This window comes from Micromys minutus, assembly GCF_963924665.1.
Source record: "Micromys minutus genome assembly, chromosome: 12".
Lineage (NCBI taxonomy): Eukaryota > Metazoa > Chordata > Mammalia > Rodentia > Muridae > Micromys > Micromys minutus.
Genome location: NC_137981.1, coordinates 57,820,899 through 57,835,523, shown reverse-complemented (window position 1 = coordinate 57,835,523; position 14,625 = coordinate 57,820,899).

Here is a 14,625-nt window from a genome sequence, read left to right as displayed (position 1 = left end):
AGCATTGCTCCCTAAGAAGTTTATCTACGTAAAAAAAAATCATAATCCAAATTAGCTTACCAGCTAGCAGGGCTTCAGTAGTTTACAGCTTTCTCCAAAACTGACCACATATCAGGACACAAAACAAGGCCCATCTTGCTGTTCTATCTGACAACAGTGGAATAAATTAGATGGATTAACAGCAATAGAAACTACAGAAAGTACACAAACTCCTGGAGACAAAGACACATCCCCAACTTAAAAAAAAAAAAGCCTAGGACCAGATAGATTCATTGCAGAATTCTACCAGAGCTTCAGAGAACTGATGTCAATGAATGCTACTTTAATTATTACACAATATTGAAAGAGAATAATGTTTTCTAAACTCTTTTTACAGAGTTAGTACTACCCCATACTAAAATCAGATAAGACATCACACAAAAAAGAAAAATTAGCGTTCAATCTCCCTGATGAGCATAGGTGAAAAAAATTCTCTTTAGAATAATTCCAAATAATGCATGGTGATAGATTACTCCAGTCCCCCAAAGGAAGGACACACAATCCTGACATAGGCAGAGACTTCACAGGATGGAAATTGGAGAGGAAAGGGCGTAGTCACTTTACTGGACTGAAGACCGGCATCTACCACTCAGCCATCGACCAAGGTCAAGGGTTGGTGGCTATGAACCACGTTGACAATATGGCCAATACAAAGGGATGAAAGTGCCCTTAACCTCAGGGATCTTTCAGACACAGCAGCAGTGTGAGCTTTAGAAAACCACAGGAAGGCCGATAGTGCAATAGCTTACAAAATCCCTAACCAGAGTTCTCAGGGTCACAAACAAATGAGAAACTGCCTCAGCGAAGAGGGCCTAAAGAACAAGGCAGATTGATGTTGTGAAGAATTCAGTTTGGAATGCCAGAAGAGATGAACGGCACCAGGAGATCGCTAGCTAACTAAATTAGCCATGTAGTTAACATATTGTATGTCCTGTAGTTAATACAGATACTTCATTAACTGTAGTAACTGTGTCACATGGTGAGCTGTTAACACTGGAAAAGAAAACTGCCGTTCTTTGACTGTGTTCTATGAAAGAATGTGTTGGAAACTTGATCCTTGTGTAACATGGGACCTAAAGAAAAGTGATTAGACCATAATAGCTCATGAGTGAGTTAATGCCATTATAGAAGTAAAAGAGGGGTCTCTCTCTCTCTCTCTCTCTCTCTCTCTCTCTCTCTCTTTGTCTCTCCCCTTTACCTTTCTCTCACTCCCTTCTCCTTCCCCTTTTCCCTTTTTCTTTGACATTTTCTCCATGCAGCATGATGCTGGCTTAACTATGTTAACACAGAATTTTTCTCTTCTTAGTCTCTTCAGTGATTTTATCATTAAATGGTAATAAATTTTAATTGCTGGGGTGGGGGTCCAGGAAACCCACGTTCATAGATATAAATCTAAACGGTGGGATGCAAATTCTTCACTGCACAGGGCAGCAGAGGGATTTTCCATTCCAGCACAGCTTTCTGAGAAGAGGGTGGACACCAGCTCTGTGTGGCTTCACCAGGATGATGTAAGCCAGCCTGCCAGTCGCTTGGTACCATAGCTTCCCCTCCTTGCCTAGTATAATTGTACATAGAGATACACTACAGTAGCTTGGACACTTCTCACTTTCACAGGCACATCAGCAAGTGCTTTTGGTGAGAGGGAGGACGTCCTAGAGCACCCCACACAGTCCACTGATGAGAGCTCCTCACCTGGGTCCTACAGAGACTGGGATCTTCTATTCTACATACAAAGCCCAGTGTCCTGAATATAAACATGCGAGAGGATTTCTGAGTAGCACTAGCCAGTGCCTATACCTCAGTGCCTCCAGTTCCACAGCGAGAGCCCAGCAGTCTTCAGGATAGCCATGGCTTTAATCTATAGAACTTTGGGAACCTTCGGGCTGCCAAGTAGGCAACGAAGCTTGCTGATTCAGACACTCCTTGTTGGAGGTCTGTAACAGGCACTGGGCTTTCGTGAGAAAGCCATGCATGAGCTGTACATTCTGGGCCACCTGGCTATCCTAATCTGCTTTTGGATGGCTTTGATGGACACCGTTGCCGAAAACAACTTGAAAAGGAAAGGGTTTATTTGGCGACCGTGTCCTGAGACAGTCAGAGCTGGACCTCAAGCAGAAGCAAGGCCCAGAATTCTCCTGGGTTTTTCCCATCCGTTGTTTTCCTAAGGAAGCCACAGTCATCTGGTGATGAATGGGCCTCTCTGGCTCTCAAAGCCCTGACACTTGTATGTGTTGCACACACAGTGTCTGATAGCATGTGCATACGGGCTCCACATGTGTGCCTGGTACCTGCAGAGGCCAGAGGACGGTCAGAAGGGGGTGTCAGATCTGCTGGAACTGGATGGTAGTGAGCTTTCTATGTTTGCTGCAGAACAGGAAGCAGAGGCTCCACCAGGAGCTATGATCGCCATCACAGGCCCACCTCTGCTTCTGCCAGGAAGGCTTCACCAGCTAAAGGATCCACGTCCTCCCAAAACAGTGCTCCGGGCATTTGAAACATGAGCCTCTGAGGAAGTTTCAGAAGACAACCATGCACAGACTTCACACATAAAAGGAAAATTTGTATGGTAGAGGAAGTGGGAAGGAAGGTCTGCTGGTTTTAGCCAGTAGAATGGATGGAAGAAAAAAAAATGAAAGAAAAGATGAATGCCCCGGTCTCCACTTAACAAGGCATAGAAAAATTATATAATGAAAATGGTGTGCACTCTGCCTCCAAAACAAAGGTGAACCACATGGAAGGGTGTGTTTGTTCAAGGACTGGAAACATTAACAGCACACAGTTTTCAACTCTTCCTAGTCTGTGGATGTGATGTAATTCACATAAATATGTCACAGTCTTGCAAATATTTTTATAATCAACTGTCTATGCTAACAAGCTTATCTGAAAAATTATCACGAAAGAGTAAAGAGTAAAAATAAATAGTTGGCTAGTGACCTTGATAATAAAGTATCACAAAGCCTACACAGCAATCTGTAGGTAGTCCCAGCTATGTATAGCGTGTGCAACTTGCTGTGTACGGGTTCTGGGTTTTAATCCCAACTATCACAAACCAAAAAACCAGCCAGACAGCAGCAACAACATGCCTATTCTTCATGGAGAAATGGAGCAATGGATCAGAGTTTTAGGGAGCAGACTCTATCACAGGTGAGAATCAATGAGAGAGGCGGGCAATTGAGCTGCTGCTGGGAAAACAGGACTGTCTTCTGCTAGTACAAGAATGATCCTGCCCACAAACCACAAAAACCAAATTTCAAGGATAGAGATTTAGATGTGAAAAAGGATTCCCATAAGCTGGAAACGTCTTCCCAGTTACCTGACTTTCAAAGTTCTTGAAAATGCTGTGTGAAGATGCATCTCCCCAGTATGGCTGCCAAGGCAAGTGTTGGAGAAAACAGAGGCATGTGAATCTGCCATGAACGTGAGAGGACCAGCACGGGGCAGGCATCTGCCAGTGCAGCACAGCAGAAGGCTGTGGGTAGCAGGAGACCGGGTCTCATAAGATGAGGGGCGGAGCCAACCGAGTCTCATAAGATGAGGGGCGGAGCCAACTGATGAAGGCAAGAGCCCTTGAATTTTACTGTATGAACACACACAGACACACACACCCCATTACTCATGTTTGTTATGTGGGTTGTTATCCTTAGAAAACCTGGGCTGCAAGAGAGAAAAAGCAAAAATACCTCATAGATTAAAAACAAACAAACAAAACAAAACAAAGGTGAAATATCCACCTAGAATGTTATTTACTTTGTGTATCTTCAGTTAGAGAAAATACAGATCCACACAATCTCCAAAAAGCTGTTATTTTGTAACAAAACAAAACTGAATTGTTTATTTAGCTATTTTAGTAAAGAAAACATACATCCAGGCATAGGCTTTCCTAATGTCCACTCTACCTTTCTGCCCAGGAAAACTCTTTGTTCAGGAAGCTGACTTCAGACGGAGAAGACCACGGCAGGTCACCACTGAGGCCACATCATTTGCACAGCACGGCCTTGCTCCTGTGATACTTTACCATCTCTGTTTTGGGAGGAGGGTGGACTAACCTGTGGAGTACTTCAGGGCTTCCTGCTATCACATACTTTTAAGTGAGGACATTAAATTCGTGCATTGCTGTTTATCTGTTAATTCAGTTTTTCAGAGGCTTGGACCCTGACCTGCAGAGATCAAGGGAAAGCTCTCTTACCCACCAAGCACAGGAGAGCTTCAAACGGCTCTTTGGAACTGATGATGTCCTGAAACTGCCAAAACCTTCCTCTCGTTGGACACATTGTGTGTATTCTCAAAGTAATTTAATTTGGATTTTACTTAGCTCGTTCAAATATTATTTTATGAGAAATGCTCAATGTCCAGTTTGCAGTCATCCACAAACAAGAACAGGTCACATCCCTAACAACAAACGCCTATATGCTAAGCTGTCTTCCACTTAAAGTCTGAAGCTGCCATTTTGCCAAGTAGGTAAACGTTCTGCTTGGAAGAATAGTTTCACCTATTGAGTACACACAGCAAATCACGTTCACGCTGTAACAAGCTGTTATTACAGCTGACTGTTCCTCAGTGGGGCTGGACTTCTGTCCTTGAAAATGGCTGGAACTAGAGCCAGTACTGCGTGCTTGGGCCTGGCTTTCCTCCGCTCCCTTCTCTCTACCTGCTGCCTTTGCAAAAATATGTCTCCATGGAATTCCTCGGGGAACCCTTGATGGAGGAAGCAAAGGCTGTTGGGGCTTTTGTTTCAAAGCTTTGAAGTCCTGGAAAATTGGTTGATCAGAGCAGCCACAGGGCCACCAGCTTTGGTTCAAGTGAAGAGAAACACACTGGTGTCTTGTGCCTTTCCATTAAAGGAACATCATTTGCATGCAGAGAAAGGAAGGCTGTGTGAGCCCACTGAAGAGCTTAGCTGGCACTAAAGTATCGGAGCAAACTTCCTCTGCACAGGCTTCCCCATGTCAGCTTGAAAGATAGGCCAACAGCTAGATTGTATGTGTATGTGTGCATGGCCGTCCACGTGCTGCACACTGCAACCTGATCTAGTGTTATCTTCTCTCTGTGCTATAGTTAACATGCAGTGTCCCATAAACACCCATGTGCTTAGGGCTTAGGTTCCAGCTTGGTCTCTGGATAATAGATGGGTGGGTCCTGGGAAGAGATTTTAAGCCATTGGAGGTATGCCCTTGAGGAAAATGGTGGGATTCTAGTATCTTTCTCCTTTTTGAAATCTAGCCCTGTGTGGTGGTTTTAGTGAAAATGGCCCCCAATGGACTCATACATTTTAATACTTGGTCCCCAGTTAGTAGAACTATTTGGAAAGGATCAGAATGTATAGTCTTGTTGGAGGAGGTGTGTTACTGGAGGTGGGCTTTGAGGTTTCAAAAGCCCTGTGTCATTCTGGTCCATTCCTACTTAGTGTTCTCTCTTTCTCCCTCTCCCTCTCCCTCTCTTCTGTCTCTCTCTGCCTTCTGTTTGGAATCAGATGTAAGCTCTTAAATACTGCTCCAGGGTCATGTCTCTCTGCCATGACAGTTAGGGACTCATCCCCAGAAACTGGAAGATCGATAAACTCTTCTCCATGTTACCTTGGCTACAGTGTTTCTTCACATCCTTTGCCTATTTGGGGAGAACTATGTCTTTCCAGCCATGTTTTTCCAAGTCTCTGGCTAGCTAAGCCCATCCATTGGCTATGGTCCATGAATCAGCGATCAGTCACGAATTTGGCTAGTTCTTATTCCAAACAAAAGGCATGACCGTGAGCACTGCCCACTATGGAGATTTCTCTTTCCCAGTGCCTTTGAGGATTGTCCTAGAAAGATGGTTTAACGATTCACTATCCACTTCTGGGTGGTGTTTGCAGAGCCTGAAAAACTGTTAGTGAGCCAGACCCTGGTTTTCACTTCCTCAGCCTATGAAACACAGAGCACATCCAGTGAAGTTACAGGCACATGCTTGGGAACGGGAGGCTTTGTAACAGGAGCAGAAACCATAGGCATTTTGGGAAAATTCTCCTTGTAACTTGCTTGTGTCCTCAGATAACACCAAGTTCATGATGGGCAGCTTGGGTCGCACGGTAACTTAGTGGCCCCTTGTCAAATGCTCACTTTCCACTAAGGTCCACTAACAGGCCAAGAGCCATCTCTCAAAGGGAGAAGAGGTATCTGCCGATGATGATAGTGCCTTCTTCCAAAATTCCAAAGGCTTGCTCTGAAATTCACCTGTAGGAGCTTGCCAAAGGCTTCAGACTGCACTCGTAACTCCCAGTGACACCTCAAGTGTCACCAGGTCTGCAGGATCATGTGGCACAGGTGGTAGAGTGGACTGTACAGTGTTCAGGACCTGTTGAAGAGCCTTCTCCTGTTCCAGGCCCCACTCAAAGCACTCAGAGTTTTCTGAGTCACTTGGTATATGGGCTAGAACATCAAACCCAAGTGAGGAATCCACACAGGCCCACTAAGCAGTCTGTGTCTTTCTTTGTGGTGGGCAGGGTCAGGCGCCATAATTTACCCTTTACCTTCAAAGGAATACATCTGCACGTCCCATGTTATTGGACTCCTAAAGATGTTCCCGAGGCCCTTGAATTTTGGTTGGATTTACTTCTCATCCTCTGGTGTGCATATACATTAGCATCAAGCCCGAAGTGGTTGCTGCCTCTTGCTTGCCTGGTCCAGTCAGCATAAGGTCATTAGTGTTGTGGACCAGTGTGACATTTTTTTTGGAAGAGCCAATCAAAATCCCTCCAAACCAAGTTCTGGCATAGAGCTGGAGAGTTCGTGCATCTTTGAGGCAAAACTGTAAAGGTACACTACTGGCTTTGTAAACTGAAAGCCTATTGTTTCTGGTGGTCCTAATGGACAGGTAGCAAGGCAAGAAAAGGTCATTTGCTAGATCAGTAGCTGCATACAACCTACCAGGAGATGTGTTAATCTGCTCAAGTAAGGACGCCACATTCAGTTCAGCGATTGCAAAAGAGTCACCACTTAATGAAAATTTTAGTGGTCAATGGTCGTTCTCCATGATCCACATGTCTTCTGCACTGGGCAGATGGGAGAGGTCATCAGAGATGTGATGGGAGCCACCACCCTGCATCTTTCAAGTCCTTGTTGGTGGTGTCACTTTCTGTGACTCCTCCAGGGATGCGAAATTGGTTTGGGTTCACTATTTTTCTTGGCAGAAGCAACTCCAAAGGCTTCCATTTAGCCTTCCCAACCATAACAGCCCTCACTCCACAGGTCAGGGGACCAGTGTGAGACTTCTGCCAGTTACTAAGTATATATATATATATATATATATATATATCCAAGTTGTACATTCTGGTGTTTGTGAGGTCACCACAAAAAGAATTCAAGGGCCTCTTGTAAACCAGACTTCATGCCAAACTCTATCCACCGCCTGCCTTCCGTCAGCTTACCACATCCCCAGCCATGACATGCTGCCTCACCACAGGGCCTACAGCAGCAGCAGCCAGAACTGAAATCTCCACAACCCTGAGCCAAAATGACCTTTCTCTCCTTGGTAAGTTGATTATGGTAGGTTTTTATGGTGCAGCAGCAAGTAAGCTGATTAATTTTTCTCTCCCAACCCACTGTGGATTCACATATCATTTTATTGTCGCACTTCTGCTTGGAAGGAACAGTGCCACGGTGTACAGGTGTGAGAAGCTGACTAGGGCCAACCTTGACAATGTGGCATATCTCGCACACATGGCTACAGTTTCTACGGCAGCTGCTATTTTATGGTTGACTCTGTGCACAGCCCTTCCTAGGGGAGAATATTCACCCACTGTCTCATCCCCTCCTTCTCTGGCTGGCCTTTCCAGTTCTTAGGGGAACTCTGTTTTTAAACTCATTCGACCGAAGAAAACAAGGGAAGCCTTTCTCTGCCTCCTGCAAAAGGTCATATGGACAAAGAACATGGGCAAAGTGGCTCCCACTGGACATGCAAACACAGGCATAAATGAACACAGCACACTGGACATCATATTAACCCGTGCTTCTCTGGAAAAGGGGAGATGCTTTTCTGTTGTCAGATTTTGTTGTTTTGGTTTTGAACTGAATTTATACAACATAAAAATTATCGGGAGCGAGTCTCTGAAACATTTCTGTGCCCTGTTGGTGCTCAGAGCACAGGGACGATCTTAGAAGCAGGGTTCCGGGCACTCATGGAACAAGTTGGGGTCTCCAGCCAACTCTCAGGATAGTAATCAGAGCAGAGCCACTGGGGATACTGAAGACTTATCACCCTGCAAGGACTTTACCCTTCACCACCAGTTGAAAGAGAAATAAACTAAGTTAAAACGGAGCATGCGTGTTGAAAGTAGCCTGCCCTTTCTTATGGTTAATGATTTCAGTAAGAAAACTTAATGTTTAATTTCTTTTCCTGGCTCCTTCCCTCACTCCGGGTTGTGGTAAGAAAGTGTTGGGTGGGTCCCATCTTCCCAGGCAGTTCATACCAGCACTGGTGGGAGGTTCAGCTCCTCAGCATGGTTCATTAGCTGTCTGGTCTGCCCTGTGAGAGTCCTGTTTCTTTGGGGCTGTAATATGGTGGCCTGATGGTGTGGGTTAGGTCATTTTCAGATTTCTGAGAAAATATTTTAGTAGATCTACCTCTCCATGGAGGTGTTATAATATAAGAAATATATAATAACGGAATATGACCTTCAATGCCATCATTTTCCCTAAACCAACATGAAAGACACTTCGGCCATTTACCACACTGTGGCTTTCTAAATGTGTAAAATCCCACTTGCTTGTCAAGACATATAAAAAGGACAGAACTGAAACACACATGAGCTGTAAGGAATTCTGTAAGAATAGGCAATGAATAGATTTAAGTAGGTATTTTGGCAGCGTTGCGAGGCACACAAGCAGAAAGTGGGTTTGCTTTTCCGCTGGTGACTGCAAGAAGATCTATGATGTTTGACTTGTTTGTGAGACGCGGGTATGATAAATAATTAGAAATGATGATTAGAAAAGATGTTTGAGGCTCTTGCCTGCCTTTCTATCAGAGTAGAACAAGATTACATGTGCGCAGTGTGGAGCTCTCTAGAAGGCTCCATTTGAATGTGTATCTCCTGGTCCCTGTGGCCCCTTGTATTCCTTTCCTTTTCTCTCTTTTCTTCCCTCCCTCAGGTCTGGGTGCCCCTCCCCCTTCCTTTTAAAGAAGAGAGCTCGCACTGTTCTCAGAACTCTCTCAGGCTCTCTTAATTGAAAGCAACCCTCTGGAGTGGCTCCTTTGTGTTAAGTGAAACACTTCAGCACAGATCTCCAGGGATGAAGTGATTAGCTCAGCAAGAACCAGGGACGCTGGCTCTTCCTGCCAGCCGTGGAAAAAATTAAGTACAACTTTGCAAGGACAGCACTGGAAGAGTAGTATTTTCTTTCAAAACATGTCTCTCTCTGAACATCAGTGCAGACATCTGTCAAGATTGAAACCGGATCGGGTTTCTAGCAGTTGGAGACTCGAATTTCCTCAAGCAAGAGTGTTTGTTCCCAGACCCAAACTTCGCTACACTGCCCCATTGTCTGGGTGAAAATGGAATACAACCAACTGTTGGACCCAGAACTTGAGCTGGTGCCAATCTTGCTAAAGAACACGTGGTTCCGATAACAATGGGACTACTTGCTGACTGGGTGGCAAGGGGCCAGGCACTGTGTTGAGGGCTAATCTGTTTAAGAAGTACCATCCCCTGATATGATTGCATTTTTCAGACTGCCCTGTGCACACCTTGAGACTCCACAAAACAGGGAGCTCAAGGCTAAAGCTAAGAGGAGAAACTCTGCCTGCAGAGGTCTTGCACAATCTGGAGGGGATGGGGTGTGGTGTGAAGTTGGGGTATTTCCATGTTTCAAGTTTCTGGTGTGTTGGATTCTGGAACCAGAGGGCCTTAAAACCAGGAGACACAGAGAGAGAGAGTTTACTGATATTCCCACTACACCGACAAAACGGATCTAGTTACATGATGGTAGCATTAAATGTTATTAGGAAGGGATCCAAAGTTTCCAGGCCAGACTCTTACAAAATCACGATAAGCGGCTTAAAGCAGCTGAAATAGCACCTCACTGCTGAAGGGAAAAGACTTGGTAATGTTGGCTCACAGTCTGCCGTACTGGTCTGTGACCATGAGGTTAGGGACACCTGTGACTTCATTAGCGCTGAAGGTGTACTTGACACTTTTGTTCGTTTTGTTTCTTCAGTCTGTTTTTGTGAAACACACCTCTAAAGGGCTTGCTCGAGGCCATTGGTGGCTTCCTTGTTATTGCTTTCCGCTGGGTTATTTCCAAATATGTGTGGGACAAACTTTGTTCTTTGTGATGCATCATTTTTCTCCTTCTCAATAACGTCTATACTATGAAACTAATACATTTTTATTTACTCTTTGAAGATTCTACACACATATAAAATCAATGTACCTTGATCATAGCTACCCTCCATTCCCTCTGAGTTTCTCTGTCCCCAATGCATCTTTCCCAAATTCTGTTTTTATTTTCCCTTTGATAAAACAACATAATGTGTCTAGTTAGTTCATGAGTGTGGGTTCATCTTCTAAGGTGTGGGTAACATACCAGTGTCTGCCCCCCAAAGAAATATAACTTACCTTCCCCGAGCAGTTATTACCTAACAATAGCTTCTAGAGATGGGGTTTATGTGGCGCCCCTTATCATGTTTTTATCCTGTGCATCAGGCAGACAATTGTGTTGTGGGTGTATCGACTGGGGTTGAACAACTGACACCTAAGGCTCAGAAAAATTCATGGGGGGGGGTGGGTGGGAAGATTCTAAGAGCTAGAGAACCTAGGGTGCAAGACGGTGTCTTCTGTATTAGACCAGGTATCCACAAAGTCCCAACAATATGGTTTTCTAAATAAGAGCCACACTTGACAACACTAGTTGACACATCAACTTAGTGGGGAGTGGGGAAGTCTCACAAGACCACACCCCTAGATGAAGAGCTACCCTAAGAGGGGGAGAATCAGTGTTCTCCAGGGACAAACCTCTTGATGGGCTATCCAGTACCAAGTGGACACCCCTAATAGCATAAAACAAGCAACACTAAATCACATGTGTGCACATGTGACAGTAATTATAGAGACAGAGTCAAGGATATGAGAGGGAGGGAGGGACAGGGAGGAGTTGGAAAATGGGGCAGAAATGATAGAAATAAGGCGCTCAAGAGTGAAATTCTTTAAAAAAAATGTATAAAAGGGGGGGGGGCTCTTGCAACTCTGTTGCTAAGAGAGTAGACCCAGAAAGTTTCTTGACTCCAAGAGATTTTACCCAAGGAGATCATAGGTGTGAGGCCACCTGGAGCTGGTTGTTGGAGCTGGGGTTGTAGGTGGTTGTGGTCCACATGTCATGGATGCTAGAACCAAACGTGGGTCCTCTGCAAGAGCAGGCTCTGCTCTGAACTGCTGAGCCATCTCTCCAGCCCAGAATGTACTTTAAAAGGTATTAATATCACTACTCAACATACATTCTGGTTACCCTTTTATGGACCATTCACTGATGCCCATCCGATCTGAGTTTTCAAGAACATTACACCCCTAAACCATGAGACACACAAGAGGCTGCAATTGCATTGTGTGGAACTAATGCCCTTCAACACGGAGCATTTACACATCCTTAGTGCAAACAATAACAATTTCTTCTGCTTCATATAAAGGCTTTGATACTCAGAATGAGTTTCTTGTTTTTCCATTTGCCCAGCTCTGTCTTTCCATTGAAGTATGAAAACTGTTTAAAATGCTTAGCCAACTAGACTACAACCTATACAACCTACGAACTTCCTCACTACGCTTAGTTCTGCATTTAAGTTTGCTCTCTTCAGTCTTTTTCTTTTCATTTTTCTTTCTTTCTTTCTTTCTTTTTTTGCAGGAACAGTTTAAATTTGTATCCTAACATTTGTCGTCAATCTTGTCTTTTAAAACCACGTATCATTATGTTTTTGCCAGCGTGGAATTCTATCACGTGTCTGCAGTGTCCACAGAATCCAGGAGAGAATATAATTTCCCCTGAAACTGTTGTTGCAGACAATTGTGAGCCGCCATGTCAGTGATAGGAACAGAATCCAGGGCCTCTGAAGAGCAGAAAATGCTTTTAACCGCTGAGCCCTCTCTCCAGCCCTTCAATACTGATGTTAAAAATCGTGTCCTAGAGGCATGATTGGCGTGCCGCTACTTGATGTCTCTATTACGTGCTCAGCCTAGAGGTCTGTGAACCACCCTCTACTTCAAGCCACGGGCCTATTCAAGACCCACAAGGACTTCCTGCTGCTCTCTTGGTATAAAAATCAACGGTACACGTACTAAGGATGTGTGAGGTTCAACCATGAAGGACATTAAGTATGACGTAATGCAGTTGCTGCTTCATGTTGTGTGTGTCTCGTGGTTTAGATTTGAAAAGTCCCCCTAAACCAATAACGTATGAGCATTAGTGAGTGGTCCATGCACTTCATTAGTGAAAATGAAGACTTTTCTCCTCTCTAGAGTGGAGCCACGTTCCACTGTATGTACGTAGCTCAGTTTCTTTTTCCATCTGTCAGTGTACATGAGGATGTTTCATGCCCTAAGGGGTTACAGACATCATTCCAAGATTATAACCCAGTTCTACACTCTGTCTTATTTTTATTTTACTTTTGGTAGCCAGTCTAGATCTTTTAAACTGCAAGGACAACGTGTGGAGCAGAGACTGAAGGAAAGGCCATCCAGACATTGCCCCCACCTGGGGATCCATCCCATCTGCAGCCCCCAAACCCCCACACTATTGCTGATGCCAAGAAGTGCTTGCTGTCAGGAGCCTGATGTGCATGACTCTGAGAGGCTCAGCCAGAGCCTTACTGATGCAGATGAGGATGCTTGCAGCCTTACATCTGGCTGAGCACAGGGACCGAAATGGAGGAGTTAGAGAAATGACTGAAGGAGTTGAAGGGGTTTGAAACCCTCTAGAAAGAACAACAATATCAACCAACCAGACCCCCCAGAGCTCACAGTGACTAAACCATCAACCAAAAAGTACACATGGATGGACCCATGGCTCCAGCCGCATATGTAACAGAGGATGGTATTGTCTGGCATCAATAGGAGGAGAAGCTCTTGGTCCTGTGAAGGCTCGATTCCCCAGTGTAATGGAATGACAGGGTGGTGAGGTGGGAGTGGATGGGTGGGAGGGGGAGCATCATCATAGAAGCCAGGGGAGAGGGAATGAGAGGGGGTGGGGACCAGGAAAGGGGATAACATTTGAAATGTAAACATAAAATTCCAATAAAAAGATAAAAAATAAAGAATCGTGGAATAAAACAATGCATTTTAATGAGTCCATGCTTACTCTCAAGTAGGGTCAGTCATGACACAGGTAGTGGGAGCAATTGGCAAAGGCAGGTTCTAGATCTCAGCCTGTGGACTCTATGACTCTTTGATCTTTTTATGTAAGAGCACTAAAGTTCAGTTCCTCGGCCTCCATCCATCCCCTTTCCGTAACTCTTGACTCTGTGGATGCGTCTCTGCCTAGCACTGCTCCTCCTGCCTGGATGATGCCCCTCTTACAGTGAAACTGTGACAATAGTTAACTTTCTTGGGATTTTTGTACAAGAAAAAATGTGCCTCATTTATCTAAAAAGGTTTACTTTCCAGGCATGAAACTGTGTCAATGAAGAAAAGGGTTTTAATTTTTTGTTTTTGACAGGTTTCACTGTGCAGCCCTGGCTGGCTTTGAACTCAGAGATCTGCTTGCCTCTCTCTGATTCCTGATTGCAAGGACTAAAGCCATGTAGATTTGTGCCCATCAGAAGGATTCTTAACAAGATGTGGTGGTTGAATAAAATGGCCCCTCCCCCCGTAGGCTTCTACATTTAAATGCTTAGTCATTAGGGTGTGCCACTGCGTGGGAGAGTTTAAGCGGTATGGCCTTGTTGGAGAAATTGTGTCACTGGGGTGGGCTTTGGGGTTTCAGAAGCCCAAGCCAGGCCAGTGGCTCGTTTTCTTCCTGATGTCTATGTATCCAGATGTAGAACTCTCAGATCTCTATCCAGCAGCATGTCTGCCTGCATTGCCCAACATGCTGATAATGGACTGAACCTCTGAATCTGCATCTAAGCCCCCAGGGAAATGTTTCTCTGTATGAGAGTTGCAGTGGTCAGTTTCTCTTCACAGGAATAGAATACTAAGGCATAAGGTAACTCCATTTACTTCTTGCTTGCCCGGCTTGATCATTTTTGTTCATTTATTTATGCTTTCTTTAATTGTGTTTGTTTTTTAAAATAAGTTTGTTTTTAGGATGGCTTTAGGTTTGCAAATATCTTGTACCTCAGTATTAGTCTATGAACATGGTTCATTAAATATATTTATAAGCCAGTCTTTATAAATGAGCATTAATTAGAGCTTTGTTCATATAGCCTTTTTCTTGGCTCCATTTGTATTTAGGAACAGTGTCTTCCTGTGACCCTCTTGGCTGTGACAATGTTTCAGACATCCTTTGTTTATGATGACTTAGATAGTACTTGGGACTTTGCATCTAGTAACATGTCTTTGAATTTGGATCTGTTTGATATTTTTCTTGTGGTCAGAACATGTTCATGAGTTAGACTGTGACTCCCAGCAGGGAC